The following is a 12,528-nucleotide window of genomic DNA, read 5'->3' on the forward strand; positions in this document are numbered from 1 at the left end:
GACCCTTCTGTCACTCGTTTTCATCCAGTCCATCCTTCCTCCTTTCTTCTTCACCTCTCTTTCACTTCAGACGGTCGACATCAGGTCCGTAAACGTCTGTCTCTTTGCTGCCTCCACTTGCTGCATCCTCGCTGTTTCGCCGGCCTCCTTTCCATTCACTCTTCTGTAGTCTGTTTAACACGTTCACCCGTATATCTGCTCCAACCTTAGAGGCATTAACAGCTGGAAAAAGAAACCAGATGTTGCATTGCGCTGTGGCTTGCAGCTGGATTTGTAGCAGCTGTTAACTCATTTAAAGTTATTAAAATCTTTGAAGAATAACAGTTGCTGGATCTGGGGCTCCTTTTTTCAGAACATTTAGTCTTTTCTTGCTACTTGATTTCACTCGGGTGCTAAATATAGTGTGCTCACAGCGGTGGGAAGGCTGCTGAAGTCTTTTTAGAAGCGAGCGGAGACTTTCAGTGTGTGGTCTGGCTGCCTGAGGCATTGCTTGATCTGCTGTAATATTAGTCAAGTTGTTCTGCACTTGCAGGAGGAGGGAAGACTTCACAGTCCTTCAGAAACGATGAGGAGCTGAACAAAGTACAAGGCAGGGTGGAACATTAATCCTCTTTCAGTGCCGTCGCTGCCTCTCGTGCACAGAAAGCGCTTTGTCAAGCCTCCCGAAGCCGATGGTTTTGGTCAGTCTGTGCAGACAGCTGGCGTCCATGCATGTTCAGGAGAGTATTATAATGAGGACTTCCAACTGCCACACTCATTATAATTTAAAACTGGACAGACCAAATTTGTGTTTTTTCAGACGACGTTGTGGACTTTAGAGACTGGTTGTCATAGTAACAGTGCAGATAAGTGCTTGGTGACACAGAGCATGAACTGTGGATGCCGGCTCGAGTCGCTAACTGAGTCTGGCCGTTTCTGTTGATAAACTGTAAGAGTGCGGCTCTGAGCCATAAATCATGTTTGTATCATAGGAAAAGAATCAAAACTGGGATGACCTTTGCACAGTGCTGGGTCTTGCCTGTTTCTCATCTTGAGAATAATGCATTTTAAAGTTATACATTACTGTGATGCCTCTGCTTTTGGCAGCCTCTACTACTTTTCTACTTATATGATATTATTATAAATGAAGATACTCTTAGAACACTCCTTACTTGTTACTTCTATCATCTTTAATAGTATCTGAAAAGCTGCGGTCTCTCTGCTTGTAGCGTTGTTGTTGAGTTTCACAGTCGCTGTTACTGGTCTGCATGTCGCTCGCTCGTTCCAGCTGCCTTGCTACGATTCTGCCCTTCATTAGTTCATGAATCTGTTTCTTTAAAAAGCACTGTTATTCAGATTATAGAGCATTTTCCTCCCACAAACTGATGTAACTTCAAATGAATGAGTGTTTCAGTCATGAGACTGACTCACACAGCTGACGGCTAATGTGTCACAGCCAGGTACAAAAATCACAAGAGGCCCAGCTGAAGGACACCATTAAGAATACAAGAAACTAAATTCTAAATTCTAACTGCTACCTGTTTTCATTATGATGTGTTTTGGAATGTGGAGTTTTCCACACAGTTTAAAAATTAAGAGAATGATATGACTCCTGCTCATGAGGTTGGATGAGAGCTTGTTGTTTCTTCTGTGTGTTTTATGGAATTCCACTATCCTAAACTATCATATACGCTTTAGTATTGAGGCAATATGCATAACAACCCGGATTTTACAGCATAGCCTAACTTTGGTGCTTGACTTTGATCACGGCATTTCTTTCTGTCATTTCTTACTTCAGAAGCTAATCATGATGAAACATGTTTTGCCAGAGGAAGAACAAATTAATACATGGCATCAAGAAAAAGTGACAGATAGTGGTATCCATGGCTTGATTCCTCCCACATAACAACATGCACATTCGCTGTTTTCAGAGCGCTGATGTCTATCAAATATGCATTATGCACAAGTCAGTTGACCCACTCAAGCAGAACTGGGCAGTCCTTTGGTGGATGAGTAATAAAAGCTGAGCTATCAGCGGAGAAAATCTCAACTACTAAATCTGCTCTCCCACCCTCGCCTCCTGCATGCAGACAGGGTCACAAATGGAAACGACTCCAACCTAAATAAATCCTGATTGCGAAACGCATGACTGTGCACAGCCCGACCCGCCTTTCTGACTTGTTAACCTTGACCGAATAAGGAGGCACCACCGCTGACCGAGCCAGGTAGCCTTCACCGCTGATGGTATCGTGGGTAATGTATGTGGACAATTCTCCTCGCGCACTCCGCCACGTTCGGCAGAAATGGAAAGGAAGCGGAAAGTCTTTGGATAAATGAACTGCCACTCGTCAGCCCAGATGGAGGACAGGACATGAGTCATTAGCAAAAAAGCCTCGGTTTTGTTTGGTGCATCTGAAAAACGGCATGGAACATGTGCTCTATTGGGTTTGTATGCAAGTAAATGAAACGCTATAGAGTAGCATAGCTGCACATTTATAGATGAGCAGACTTCGCTTTTCTGTGTTACAAGCATCCAAGAGAAAAAAACGGAAATGTGCTTTTATTTATGTGAGCGTAAAATCAACAAGGTGATGCAAACTAAGAGGCCACATATAAATATGGACCAAAAGGAAGACATGTTTTCCACAAAAATATAAGAAAAGACTCAAAAAACAAACCATAAGATGTTTCTACGTCAATACAGCATATTCTAAGAAGCTTTTATTATTCCTGCACTCATCCATTCAGCCATCTTCTGTACCTGCTTTATCTTTTGTTCTCATAGAGCTGAAACCACATCCCAGTTTGTGTCAAATATTTCATGACAGAAGATAAAAACATGATACATAAACAATCTAAATGTTCTGTCATGCTGCATTATAGAAAATGATTGCATTTTGATGAAATTCCTGTGAGAATATACTTTGTTGAGGATGGAAACACTCATTTCAAAAACAATCCTTTACATTTTTACTGATAAGTACATTTTGTAACCTGGTCATCCCTTGACATTTTTAAGCTCCAAAAAAATAATTGTGTTTGAGAGTGTTTCGAATCCTACATAAGAAAAGCTAACTGGCTTAAGTGAATTGTTCATTCAGAAAACAAAATATTTCTGATTCAACAAAAGCTCAAGCATGTGAAAGCAGGATGAAACTGAAGGAAAACTCTTATTAACTAGAAGATTAGTAAAGGTCCAGGATGAATCAACATGCTAACCAAATGCACGATGACAAAATCAAATACTGAAAGTTAATCTCGAGAAAAAGAAAGAATTCGCAGTGAAACAGAAAGCCATTCAGCCAGCCTTTATTACTGATAATAGGCTACAGCTGTATTGATTCTCGAGAAAGACTAGACCCTCTGTGTAAAAACCGCTGTCACCTTGCAGGTTCTGTGATGCACTTAAATGAGGAGGTGGTCAGTTATTTTTGGTCGTGGCTGCGAATCAATAAACATCCGAGTGAGTTCACAAAAGAAAAACAGATCTACGACTATCAGCATGAGCGGCGCACAGATGGTTATAAGGGCTTTTAGTTTTCTACGAACCCAAACTGTCTCCTCCAGAACCTTAAACTCTGCTCATTACCCTTAGCGGGAGATCATCTTTTCCATGTTTTCAAGTCGGCGGCGAAGGCCAGCGAAACTGTGTGAGACGCTCCACGATGGCTGCAGACCAGGAGGGGCCGGCGTCTTGTGTCAGTGAGCATTGAAGTCTCCAGATGGAAGCAGTAACCACGGCTATCCTTTGAAGCTGCAGTCTTGAAGGTCATCGGGGCTACATGAGCTGCATTCAGCCTCTGCAGAGAACTACTGCCCACGTAAAGGTCACAAATGCCACACGGATATCACAAAGCCAGTGTGTCATCGCCAGTGTCTGAGACTGGAGCCAACCACACAGTGCAACATCAAAATAGAGAACAGTGTGCAAAACATATATGACTCATCTGATTGACAAAAGGCAATTTTCAACAATAAAGCATATCCGGTGTTGCCGACGTTGTGCATTCCTGCAAACCACGGATGCAGCCAGTGTTTGGCAGCTGTTCTTTCATTGATCCCCGGAAGAAGAAAGGAACCTCCTGAGACTGCAGTAATTAGGACGGGACCAACAGCAACAATGGGATGACACAATATACAAGATTACAAAAGGAGCTTTGAGGATTCGAGGTGGATGGAAACAACCAGTAACCCTCATCATGGAGCTTTGTGTTTACAGCAGAGTCATGCAGAAGTCCAGGAGTCTATATGTACATTTTCTGATATATTATATCAAGAAAATCCGAAATTAAAAACTTCAGAGCTCAGTTGAAACTGAATACACTGGCTTTTAGGCACTGTGATATTGCAGGTATGAAATATTTAGTCAGTCGGCGAGGAGAACTATCTGAAGTGTGTGTCATGACTCCCATATCTAAGGTCAGACATCATGTCTCCTGCTAAGGAAACGACAGATAGATGGATTACCATGGAATACATGAATAAAAGAATAAAAAAAATCCCTTGGCTTTTCTCACATATCTGCCAAAGTGATCACAGTTTTTTGTTGCTTTGGTCTGTCAATAGTAGCATGCTTAAGAAAGGCGGTGAACCTGGAGAATGTTACTGAATGTGGGCATGCTTAAGTGAAACCACTTCGATGACTAACTGCTTGTCTACATAAGAGTTTATCTCAAGCACATCTGGCAGTTCAACCGGAGTATTGATTTCTTTAAAGTATTTTTACCCACAATGCTTTTCCACTCCTTTCACTTGCATAACCTCAGACTCTGTGTATGGAACTCAGAATATTGCCAAAATGTGGGTGACCCAGACTTGAAATCTTGCTTGAGTGCATCTGATGCAGACGGATCACTGAAGTTGCATCTGTTTTGTGAACATGCAGCTTTCACTGCACAGATGACACAGCCTCACACAGCCAATGGCAGCGCCACTGAGTGATTACACACCAATACCTTCAGTTCACCTGCTGCGGCTTTTATGATGTGCCGCTGATAGAAAATGAGAACCTTCAACAAACTCGAGGCCTCAAGACGCAGGTCACTGCAGGAGTGCGCCCGGATGAGGAAGAATTCAGCAGCTTTTATTCACACACACACACACACACACACACACACACACACAGTGACAGAGAACGGCGGGGGGCGAGGTACATTGGAAGGCAGCTGATCAAACACACACACATTAATCGGTATATTTTCAAGCTTTGAGTTTACTGTCTGTCCATCCATCTTTTGTACGGCTTTGCTCCGGGTCCTGGAGCCGATCCCGACAGACCATAAAACACAACCACAGCTTACGCAGAGACAAAGTCACAGGAGAAGGACCTTCATCCTATTTTGTCCGTGCTACTCATCACTGACAGCTAATCCGAGCGACTGTGGGCAGCGCGCTGTGGGAGTGTGGCGGTGCACACGGAGCTGAGGTTTGAGAGCAGTCGGACAAGGTGTCAGGATGAGGAATTCTGGTGTTGGCTCGACCCCGCAGCTCAGCAACAATGTGCAGTGACAAGAGGCAGGTGCAGATTGACTGCTGCTGTAAGTGACTGAGACAGCACAGGAACACCTGAGTGTGCTCGAGTCTGCACTCACAGAACGACCGCTGTCAGTCCTCACTTGGCGGCCCGCTGTACCGCCGGAGCCTTAACAAACTGACACTGGCAAGCTGTGCAACGTAGTTTCCATCTCACCCACATCCAGTGACTTCTCTCTGGCGGCGTTCAAAGCTTGAACATTGGTGCAGTCAGCAGCGAGTACCAGCTGAAACTTTCACAGTTGCCTCATTTTGCTGGATTTGTACAAACCCACCAGAACAGATTCACACAACTCAAACTGCGGACAAAGAATTTGTCCAAGTTAGATCTGGTAAAGTAGTTTGAATCACCGCTCTGTGTTCTGTGCTCTGTTTACATGATGCTAAGCTTCATGGTAAATAATACAATGGGAATTTCTTGTGAACAAAAAGCATGCAGGAGGAAGTGAAGACTGAAAACTTTTGACTCCCAACAACAGTATTACAAATGAAATAGCAGGAGGTCAGTGTTTCAGCTTATTTCAGTGACCAAGTTCATGAAGTTCATTATCTCTGGTGGTATCCGCCTTTAGGGTGCCATGAAACGATAAGTCCTGATACAATAAATAAAAAAAGTTCATTTCTCATTCGTTCATCCATCTTCATCGCGTCCCAATGGAAATCTGGAGAGCAAAAATGTCCAGACATTCCTTCACTCTGTTATCAATTTTCCCTTGAGATTATAAACGGTAATTTGAGCCATTGACTGCCATTCATTATCATTTCAATACAGTGTTTTTTTTTTGTTTTTTTTTTTTGTCATTTCAGAGTGAGTCGAGAGTCCAGCTGACTATGACAGAAGGCTGGGTAAACTCTGGACAGGACTCCAGCCCATCACCAGGCAAACACAAACAGGAAACACACACAGATTCACAGTGTATTCAGAGTCACAAATTTAATACCTTTAATGCATGTTTTTTAGCTTTCGCTGGAAATCAGGAGCTGCATGGTGAATTAGTTGTTTGTGAGCTCCCATTGTGTCTTTTTTTTTTTTATTGTTCGTTAAATTGTTCATCATCGGGCCCCTGGTAGGTTTTGGTGAGACGGGAGGGGCAGGTGAGCGGTGGAGGTAGTGCCAAATCCGTTTGCCTCTGGCAGAGTAATAAATTGTTTTGCTAGTGGCAACAATAGCCAGTGATTATATCAAAACCAGAACCGTTTGTTATTCAACGTTTGAACTGGCAAAAGTCTATTTTCTGAATTTATGCAAAACACCTTGGATGGTATAAATCCACTAATTTTTATGTCCCTTTTTCTAACGCCTTTCATGTGGCATGTCAAAGCCACTGTGTATGAAATTTTACAACAATCTGTAAAATATGACGACTAAAAAGGAGCAACTAATGTTTTCTTCGCTGTTACATAAAAGCCTGTTACTTGGTGTCTCTCAGTGTGATAACCTTTTAATTCTGACTCCAGCAAACAGAAACTGACAGAAATAAATTGCACCAAATTATGTTCTGTACAGGTTGAGGCATTTACTGCCACTTTCCAGCACAGAGTATCACAGCTGCAAAGTGCAAAAGGCAGCCCATTATCGTCAATCTCACCAAAACTGCTGTTTTCTTTTTCTCTTTTTTTTTTTGAGGTGGCTGAAAAGCTAACGAGGACCTCACGTGACCTGCTGACTTTCAGGCAGAAGCTGTGGCTCAAGTGGTGGAGAGGCTGGTGCACTGTTTTAAAGTTTGGTGGTCTGACTGCTGTCCATGTACTGAAGTGTCATTAGGCTTGACTCTGATCCTCAAATTCCTCCTGATGTGAGGTAAACACTTGACACGGCAGCATGAGAGTGTGTTCATGACCGAATCCAACTGAGGGCAGGATTTAAGAAGAGTCTGCCCATTTAACTTAATCGACTGTGTTTTCACTTTGCTTGTTGTGTTGTGTGAGTTATTTTGTCAGAATAACACTGTGAGTGAAATAACACACAGATTGGCTTGCATGTGGTTGGATGTAGCACTGAGACTCCACCAGTACAAAAATGTTCTAGTCGAACATGCTGTTGAAGGAAATTATGAAACCTATTATCGCATTATCGCGAATAAATTTGGATTCGACATTAAAAAAGGTACATTTTTTCTCAATTTCCACTTCTTTCAGTGTGTACCATTAGTTTCCAAAAACTTCGGAAGTTCAGGCCAAACCATTTAAAACCATTCATTAATTCACTCATTTTCTAATCCACTGATCCCTCTCAGGGTGATCCAGCCAGAGTCAGCTTCCTATGGCTGAAGGCCGTTTACACCCTGGACAGTTCGCTGGTAAAACAACTGAACGGAAAAACATACCATACTGATGAAACCACTTCAACATTTACTGTGTTCCAAAGTGTCATTTATATGTGGAGATGTTGTCTCAGTGGATTTGTGCTTCCTCCTACAGTCCAAGACATTAGGTGTGCAACGGATCACGATTGATCCGAGACCCGTATGGATTCCTCTCCACGGCCGAATGTGGTCCACGAATTGGTAGATGAAAAAAAAGTTATGCATGCTCATAAACATATAATAAAAATTAAACAACTGTTGTCAACTGAACTGCTGAATTTTTTGAAGTTAGTATTAATCAAGCAAATATTGTTGTAATACACTGAGAAAACTAAAAAATAAAGCAATTTTAGTCAAGTCATTGACCAGACATGAGAAATATGGGTCACAAAATTCCACCTTTTGCTAAATAAAGTAAGGAAAAAGGTGTCTTTGACCTGAAATCTGTAGGAGCCAGAGAGGGGGCAAGGGGGCGGTCACCCCAGGGCCCACAAGGTCATAGGGCCCCGTTTCATGTGATGTGTTCACATTTACTCGTAAATTAATTATTATAATAAAATGTGCAGTTTGTGCGAGAAGGTATACACATCTGATTGTGGGCTCCAATTTGCCAATTCTTACATTACGACTGTCCATGAATGCATCAGAGCTGTAAGCCAGCGCTGATTGGCTGTGCGGCACTAAGCATTAAACAGTATGCTAAACACTAAGCTAGCTGCTAGCGGTACTACCCAAAACCTAACTTCGGAGCCACTGGTGAGTCAGTGAACCCTTCAAAACTATTATCTTTATCAGAATGCTGTGGTCTTAAACACCTGGCTATTTGAATGTGCCTTGTGTTGCTTTCAACTACAAGAGACCGCCGAGTCTATTTTTTTTCTAATATACGTGAATTCCAAAAGATATAGACAGCTGTGTGTCTATATCTATCTGAATAGATTGTGTAATTTTAGACCAGCTGTGTTCATTTTATATTTAAGCTGTATCAAAGGTGGTGCAGATTTAGCCCGTGTGTTTTTAATCAGAGTTTTCAGCACCATGGACAGCGGACGCTCTGAGATTGACACCAAGGTGTCATTCTGAATTTGTGTGTGTGTGCGTGTGTGTGTGCGTGTGTGTGCGTGCTTATGTGTATTTGTTCTTCAGAACAAGTTTGTGAACTGGTTTGTGACTTTATTCTGCTTTCCGAGGCATATAGGTTTGCTTGGCTCAATAAAAGTGAGCATTAGTGTGTTGTTTGATGGTAGGATGAGGGATTGTTTGAATGGTAAAATTACTATCATAAGAGCCAGTCGAGAATGCTCCGCCCCCTCTGTACTGAGACCCACGCTCCGCCTCTGCCTGAAATGACAGGATGAAATAAAAGACCTGTGAATCAATCTGCTGATACTCATACGAGCCTGTTGCTCTCTTACTTTGGTGGAAAAGGCTTGACATGGTTTAAGAAGTGCAATTCTTGTAATATGCTTGGCGTATCAGGTGAATATGCAGCATTGCTTCTGATGTGTGACTTTCGACACACACATAACAAGTACACACTTAGAGATAGGAATCACAGATGCAGCGCAGAACAATGGGCAGACTCATCCGAGTCACGCCGTGTAGGAGGGCTTCTTGGCAGTCGGTGCCGTGAACATGTGTGCAAATACACGACGGCGAGCCAAACGCTCAGATACTCGACAGCTCGGAACTAACACAACATGCATGGCTCCAAAATCTATACAACTTCACCGGTGAGGTCGCAGCAGTGTTCACTTTGTAGCGCTCGGTAGCGGATGGGTTGTGTACAGTTGCTCTGATGCTGGCAGCCTCCAAACATGTGCTTTTACCTTCCAGCGGTGTGACAGAACCTCATTACAGACGGCTGCCTCCAGAACACAAAAATGTGGGGAAAGAAACTATTTTGGCTGTCTTTCTGGCACTTGGCTGATAACTTCCCCTCATCTTCATCCGCTGCGGCAGGGCCCATCCTCTCAGGAAGTGGCATACACTAACAGCAGCCCCTTCAGCGGTGATTGGCTCCCGGTGGAGGCTGTGGGAGTGGGTTGATATTTCAGGACACCACACGGCATAAATTGGATTAACACATAATTGACATGTTTACTGGTGTATTTATAGCCTTCATGTGACTGGAAAGTGGGGAAGAAGGCTTCATCCATGGTCCAATCGCATTTGGAAATTCGACTGCCGGGCACACACGTGCCTCCGATACCTTCCAAGTCAGATTTGCATCGCCGAGTGCGTTAAATGAAATCAGAGTGATCTCGATAAGGCACACATCATTTAAATTTCTCTTGCATCTGTGGGGAAATGGATGAACGTTCTCATTTAAAATGATTAAAAGGTAAAATAATGACACAAAATCATGAAAGTGATGTACCCATTAAGCCATTTAACAGCTAATTCAGGGCACAAGGGACGAATAGTTCATGCAAATGAGTGAGCGTTTGAGGACTGCATTTACTTAATTAAGCTTTTCGTCCCTAGCAGCAAGTGTGCATAAAACGAAGGTTTCCAGTAAAACTAATTAAGGGTTAGAGTTGTGCTGTGCTTAGAGTTTGTCTTTGTTTGTAATTACCTGTGCCAGTTCAAATCACAGGACTGCAGACCAATGTCTTTAAGCATACAGACGAGGTCTCTTTGTGGTGAGGTTTGGTTTATCGTTTCATTCACTCACCTGGAGTAAGAGTCCAGCCCCGACTGAAACCACGAGATGGATGCAACAGAGAGGAACAGAAACAATGAACAGTCAGTCTCACCTGCTCTGACTCAAACTGTATGTTTCTGAGAGTGCTAAGAAACAAAATTAACATCCTTTATCATTGCAATATTTGTGCCTGAAAACTAGACTTTAATCTACTTAATGATGCACTCGTATTGGAGTTGATGTGATACGTGACGTTTGCTTTGTTCAGGATGTAACACTTCCTTGAATTTCAAATCAAGCGGGAACCGGACATTACCTTCATCCACGACTAAATTCTCTGCCATCCCTGCAGATAAAGGATGAAAACGTTTTTGCAAAATTTCTTCACTTTTCTTGTGACTGGTAGCATTTTATTTGATTGCACTGCAGACGTGACAGGATTCCCTCGGTGCCTCATTAATTCCACAGTGTCTCCCATCCTCTCCTGCTGTCCCTGTCTCCCTGTTTCTCCCACCACATCATGCTTTCAATCTTCCTATTAACCTATGGAGTCTCGTCTCCGCCCCCCTCCCTGTGTATTTAGTCTCCCCATTCCCTTCTGTGGGATGATTGTTCAGCGTGTCAGCATCTCGCAACTCTCTGTGTTTCTTCCCTGTGTTCTAAGTTGCATCTTTCAATTTATTCAGTTTATTTATCAGTTTATGTATATAAAAAAAATACATTTCAAATGTTCTTATGACCATTTGAACCATAAGCATTTGTCTGATTTAAAATTCAAATGTTTATTTTAAAAGTAAATCAAATGCTTACTGTACCAGCGAGAACAAAAATAATTGTAACAGCATTTATATTAATTAAACCATCAAAAGCAAATTGAATTCATTCAGCAAGATTAGTTTCAGTTGAACGTGTTGATCCAGAAAGGCTGGATTTTGCTGTATTGACATGTTTGAACAGTGTAGAGTGAGTTACATTGTATTTAATTAGATTAGCAAAAAATAGCTTTGCTATTCCATATAAGAGAAATCTACTGAATATGAATATTTGAATCTTGCAAATATACATGATGTTCAGATACCATAATTAAAAGACACTCAATCCACTAGATGGAAATGTGTGGTAGTGGTATGATTAAATTACATTAATTGTTTGGGGGGGGGTTTCATGTAATTTTTACAGATTTTTTGTTGCATCTGTTTTCAGTAAAAACATGATTATCCTTGATTATTTGAGATTATTTTCTCTTCGCCGCAGCTGCATTACGTTCTTTCCCTAAACATGTGTTTATGGGCGCGTAAAGGACACACTGAGAGAGAGTAAAATCATACCGCTTTAGATCTCCTTCCCAGCGCTTAATCAAAGCTTCTCCACTTAATTACTGGGGCAGATTAAAAATAGCAAAAGGAGAGTGTGCGATGCTCCCCGATCTTCCCCCACAGCCTGTCAAAACTGGCAACTGAGCCTGTGGGCAGCGTATGTGTACGACTCATCTGCTACTATCCGTTTCCCTTTGATGACGATACTACATCACTTGTAAACATTTCGCCCCCTTTTGCCATTTACTGTTGGTGATGACACATATCGCAGGGCCACACTGACTGAAAGAGCAGCCACTCCTCTCAGGCACGATGGTGCTCATACCCTGAGAGTGACGCCTGTTGACATTGCTGCTGGGACACTGGACATCTTAGAGGTCCACGAGGGCTGTCTGCTGTTCCACGTGCTAAAAGAAAATGTCAACATGCAGGCTGAGGCCATGTTTGTGCTCTGTACTTTAGGGAGTTTTGGACATTTTTGTGTCTCCGTGCGCGACAATAAATGCGCATTAGTCCTCAAAGCCTCCTGTAGCGAGAGGCCCCATGACTCCTCTGAGTGTGAGTTTTTGTCGCTTTCAAATTAGATTCTGAACAGCTTTCTCTTGCTTTGGAGAGGTACTCATGGTCAAAATGAAGAGTTTCATTAAAACGGGTCCTTATCTGGGAAATTTCCCGTCAAAATGCCTAATTCATTATGAGGCTAGTAGCCATAGATATGCAGAAATGTCACCGTTTTACTGTTACATAG

This window comes from Salarias fasciatus, chromosome 12 (genome assembly GCF_902148845.1).
Source record: "Salarias fasciatus chromosome 12, fSalaFa1.1, whole genome shotgun sequence".
NCBI classification, from domain to species: Eukaryota; Metazoa; Chordata; class Actinopteri; order Blenniiformes; family Blenniidae; genus Salarias; species Salarias fasciatus.